Genomic DNA, 5,816 nt, shown 5'->3' on the forward strand with positions numbered 1-5,816 from the left:
TTTTTTCTGTTTTTTTTTCTCTCTTTCGTTCTTTTTTCTGTTTTTTCTTTCTTTTTGATTAGATATCCCATAGTGGGTAACAATACTAAGACCATGTTTTCAGGACGGAACTTCCATTCTTCAAAAACTGGGATAGGTTTCAAAGGTGCAAAAGGAATTTTCTGGATATGTTTTCCAACCAACTGACAGGTATGACAAGTTTTACAAAGCTGAGAAACGTCTTACCTAATTTTTGGCCAAAAGAAATGTCTTATAATTTTGTCACATGTCTTGTTGAAACCTAAATGACCTCCCATGAGGATTTCATGGGCGATTTTCAATATTTCAGAATGATATGCTTTGGGAACAACGATTTGATAAACAATAGCCCAGTCCTCTGAAGCTGACACATCTGGTGGTCTCCATTTCTTTATAAGCACATTATTTTTGAAAAAATAACCATTTGGAACTTTCTCCAGTTCATGTTTTGGGAGTGCATATTTAAATAGTGAAGAGATCTGCAGATCTTATCCTTGCTCAGCTATCAGTTTACTTTTGGTAAATGGAGCTTCACCAGGTGACTCATATCCCTCACGTCCATCATCGTCTCTCACTGAGGCATTGTCAGTAGAACGATCATCCACAAGATCCCAGTCAGATCCTAAAAAAATGTCTGAGACGGTTCTGTAATATCGTCCTTTGAATCCATCTCTATCATTTGTTTTTGGCTTAATTTCTTAGCTTAAGCTCAAGTCATGGCACACGAGGGAAACGCATCTGGATTCTCCTCAACTACAACATCATCTTTAGATGAAACAGTGATCGGCTCATTAACCATTTTAGGTTCGGCAACAAGTTTTTCCCCAGCCAAATCGTTTCCCAACAACAATGATACACCCTTAATTGGCAGAGTAGGTCTTACTCCAACCACAACTGGTCCCGAAACTAGGTATGATGCTAAATATATGTTATGAAGAGGATCATTAACAAAGCCACCCTCAATACCCTGAGCAATAACAGACTCACCAGTGGCAGAACTCGAATCTGAAGGCAATACACCTTCAAATAACAATGACTGAGTCGCCCCAGTATGACGTAGAATATGTATGGGTATGGGATTGCCAGTGTCATTTGTGAAAGACACAGAACCAACAAACACAAAAGGGTCTAAATTCCTCCCTAATTACACCAGCCTTTACATTAGTGGCCATATCAACAACATCAGGTGATCTGGTGAAACTACACTCTGGGTATTCCTTCCTTTTTCAAACACCAACAATTGGACATATCATGACCAGATTTTTTACAAAAATGGTAGACAGGCCTTGATTGTTTTAAAGAAGTTTTATCCTGACTGTCAAAAGATTTCGAACTAGAGGAGCTGGATTTGTTAGAAGTGTTACGACAGTGGAGGTCACGTGACGCTAGTAACACGTCATGCGCTTCTAGAACATTCATGAAACCTCAAGGGACTACTAGATATGCGGTGGTCTTGTATATAAGCTGCCAAGAACTGATGGCAACAATGGTAATTGAACTGCGGACAGAGAGAGACTATTGTTGAGTCAGGCACGTGAAATATAGTATTTGTTATAGCGTGACTGTGGAAATTAAGTGTATTGCAAAGTTGTATTTAGAAAGAATAAACCAGTTTTATTTAAGAAAGGACTTGTATCGCTAAAGTTTCTTCGGAAATAAATTATACGGAAAATTAACTAACAACGGAGGCATAACAGAAGAATCCTCGACTTTAGTGGATTGAACAGATACAGGTTTTTGTTGAGATGGTAAGAATTTATTTTTATGAAAAGTTGCTTTGTGTGTTAAAGTGTAGTCATCAGAAAGAGCAGCTGCTTCCTATAGTGTTTCAACTTTCTTTTCATCTAAGTAAGTTTTGAGGTCGTCATGTGCACAACGTTTAAATTCTTCAATTACACATAATTGTCTTAGTTTGTCGAAAGTATTGTCAGTTTGCATCAAATTACACCATCGATCAAAATAAACCTATTTTAGTGGCAAATTCCATATAAGTTTGATTATCTTGTTTGCAATAACCTCTAAACTTTTGGACGTATAAGCCTCCTGGTACTAACTCATATGCTTTGAGAATAGCTGCTTTAACTATCATAATCGTACACTTTTCTAATGAGAGAGCAGCATAAGCTTCTTGTGCTTTATCAGTTAAGACGCTCTGTAATAATGATGACCATTTTCCGGTGGGCCATTCCATGATTTGGTCAACCTTCTCAAAATGTTGGAAATGTTTATCAACTTCATTTTCATTGAACGGTGGTACTTTAACATATCAATTAAGTTCAAAGTTGTCATTTTGCCTTGGTCGATCAGCGTTGAGTCTAATTTCCATTTCTTTCAGCCTAATTTCTTTCTCGACTTCGATACGGGTTTATTCGACCTCGAGACGTTTATTTTCTCTTTCTGCTTCGATACGAGCTTGTTCTTTCTCGGCTTCAATACGAACTTGTTCAAGCTCGAGTTGTTTGAGTTTTAGCTGGATCTCTAATTTATTTTTATCACTGAACCCCGATTGGCTAGTAGGGACACTAAAGTATTCCTCTACTGCTTCCTGAGGCAACAAATCATCATCTACTAGTATTTCGATAATATGTTTTTTAGTTCATTTTTTCTCATTTATCTTTTAACTTCTAGTTCTAAAACTTTGGCAATTTCGAGCAATTCATTTTTGTAATATATTTTCTAGTTGTTCTAGGGAGGGTGATACAAGAAACTCTTGATAATGAGACGTGATCAGATCTTGTTGGCACTGATAAATATAAATTCAATTGTGATTTAAATTTTAATTTAGATCGAATTTTGTCTCTGATTGAGACCTCGGACACAAGCCCCCAATTTATTATGTTACATATTATAATTTCAAATGGTCCGAAGCCGAGTTAACTAATAATTTAAATTTAGTAATTAAATTGCACTTTGGATTTAGTATTTAAATAAATGCCGATGTATAGTCAGTTTATGATATTTGCAAACAAGTTGGATACACAGTTTTCTTTTTTAACACAGATACGTTTAATATACACACAACAATACAATTTATAATAACAATTATTACAAATAGTTATTACCATCAATGATTTATATCGAAAAGTTTCACAAACTTACAAACAATATAAAGTCTTTTTTCTAGTCTGGAACTTCCTTGATATCTTATCGAGGGTTTACGATTGGACTAACGAGAAGCTAGCTAGCTTTGTCCTTCGTTTTTTATCGGCCACACACGTCGAGTTTTCCTCGATGAATTTATATAGTGTTTTCGTAAAATACGAATGTCCGATTTGTAACGTTCGAAATTTATAAATATTCCTGGTCAAATATCTTAAGTTTTCCGATTGATAAGCGTTATTCAAATCACAGTTATAGTTTTCGAAGTTTATAGCACACTGATTATAGCGAACTACTAATAGACACTCTTCCTTTTGGCGCATCGTGTTGGTTATATTTATAGGCGTGGGAAGATTTTCTAGAAAATTTAGATTACATAATAATGCAAATTAAAGCGTTTACGTACACACTTATACTTTTGATTCTAACTCATGAGAATCTTCTACAACTTTTGAGAACAGGCGGAAATTTCGCAATACATATTTAACACTCTAAGCTATGCATGTTTTTAAATATAAACTGAATCTAAACAACGTTCATATTAAAATAAATACATAACAACAAATTTTTTACACTTTCTCTAAACAAAATGTTCATGAAATTGAAATAACTGACTACCTGGCTTTCAGTGACAGAAAACTAAGTAAGTAACTTCCTAAATTAATTATCAGTTATCGTCTACTCTAGCCTATCTTATGTTTAATACTGTTAAATTGCTTACGAAACTTTCAAGAAGGTTACAGTCATTAAGGCACGACAATTATCCTACATAAAAAATCTCTAGCTAATACAACTGTCTAAAAGCATTGCCTACAACAATACTTTTAATGCTAGAATAAAGTTTCAGGTCCAAACCCTTCTAAGGGATGTAGTTAGTTAAATGACAAAAAATGATAAAATCAGAAAAATTGTTTGTTTGTTGTTAAGGTCTAATCTACAGAATTAGCTATATGTATTCTGCCCTCCGTGGGTATCGAAACCAGATTTTTATGGTTATACGCCCTCAGATTGCTGAGCCACCGGGGGGAACTTAGAAATGATCATAATCAGTTCATTGCAATAATAAAGTGAGAGTCTGGTGTTGCTGGGTGACTTTGTATGGATAATATGATTACACGAGTAATTCATATAATTTTTTCAAAAGCAGAAGAAACAATATCACAAACAACGCTTAAAAATTTGATCATAAACATGATACAAATTAACAACTTTTTATTGAGGAAAATGTAATCTAATTAGAGAAATTTAATGTCTTCGTTAGTGCAGGTTGTGTCAAAACATGAAAAAGAAATCGTTTGACAAACAAGTGTTTGTTGTATTCAAGATCTGGGTATTACGTTACATCTACACCTTACAGATGCAGAAATGTGAAACTTACCTACAGGGCAACCTCTTTCTCCTGTTATACTGCTATAGCCATGGCAACAATAAAACTTCACAATTCTGTTTTCAACAAAAGAACCCAATACTTAAAATTAGACTAAGATATATGGAAAAAAACATTTGAATTCTAAATTTAAGCATTCTTTGTACAAAAGTAATTTATGTTCTCATCGCAAAAACTATAATTTTGGACGCATCACGATAACTTAAATACCTTAATTAATAGACATTTTGTTTTCAACTATTTACTTTGACAGGCCACTTTTTATGTATATTTCAGATGCTTAAGGCTTTGATCATCGCAATTATCTCAATGTACATTGAGTTTTACATAAATAACTCCATAGCTTAATAGCTTCAGCAATATCATAAACAATTCAAATTTATATGTATCACAATTATACTTTTATCAAATGTTTACATCTTGACGAATTAGAAGATAATTCACCGCGATTATGTGTAGATTTAAGTTATTAGACATATTCTTTAAATGGGCAGATTAAAAACTTAAGTGACTTACGTCTCTTGTCCACATATATTTCCACTGGACCAAGGTATGGCAAACACCTTTCCATTTCCTTTTGATGTGAACTGTTCTTTTGCACAGACTCCTGGTCTAGAATGTATAAAAAAGGAATATTGGTGATTTGTTTGTCTGTTGGTTGATTGGTTGCTGTTAAGCTCAAAGCTACACAATGGGCTATCTATGCTCTGCCAACCACAAGTATCGGAATATTTATGAAATGTAGAGTAGCTTTATTAAAGAATATTATTGTTACGTGTCTACCTGTTTAATAATTTCCGGTATAAATTCTTTCCGAGGAACTTCAGCGATACAAGTCCCTTCTTGATTAAACCAGTTTATTCTTTCTCCATACAAACTTTTAGTACACAGTAATTTCGCAATCAATATGTTTCTCGTCATTTTAAACTTAACTACTTTTATAATACATGCTATAAATCACAGCGATTCATAATCTCGATAACTTCGCTTTCTACAAGTGCAAAACACTAGCTCGAAACAAAATCGTAAATTACCCGGAACTCTCTTCATTCATTCTTGCAGGCTTTTTCTGCCAGGCTTATATACTAAAGAAGAAGGCGTCTCGAAAACACTCGGGCCTCCCCGATCATTCATGATCATTCGAGAAATTCATCACGTTTCACCAGGTTCACGTAACTTCCGCTGTCGTAACATTATTGTTTTAACATCACAATACATATACTGTATTTACACGTGAATTAAATCCTCCTTACAGAGCATATTTCAAAATCATTCAAATTAATCGAAGATTAGAAATAATATAATATTATGA

General features: G+C 34.1%; 1 protein-coding gene across 1 annotated transcript in view; it reads right to left on the reverse strand.

The window, feature by feature from the left end:
- Positions 1-5,117, reverse strand: part of LOC111089060 (transforming growth factor-beta-induced protein ig-h3-like) — a 68,805-nt gene extending 63,688 nt beyond the window's left edge. The window contains exons 1-2 of the mRNA XM_022400773.1: positions 5,021-5,117; positions 4,496-4,560 (exon numbers count right to left, since the gene is read on the reverse strand). The gene's annotated coding sequence lies outside the window, so the exon portion shown is untranslated. The remainder of the gene's footprint in view (positions 1-4,495; positions 4,561-5,020) is intronic.
- Between the last annotated feature and the right edge of the window lie 699 nt (positions 5,118-5,816).

The sequence above is a fragment of the Limulus polyphemus genome, unplaced genomic scaffold (assembly GCF_000517525.1).
Source record: "Limulus polyphemus unplaced genomic scaffold, Limulus_polyphemus-2.1.2 Scaffold5133, whole genome shotgun sequence".
Taxonomy (NCBI): domain Eukaryota; kingdom Metazoa; phylum Arthropoda; class Merostomata; order Xiphosura; family Limulidae; genus Limulus; species Limulus polyphemus.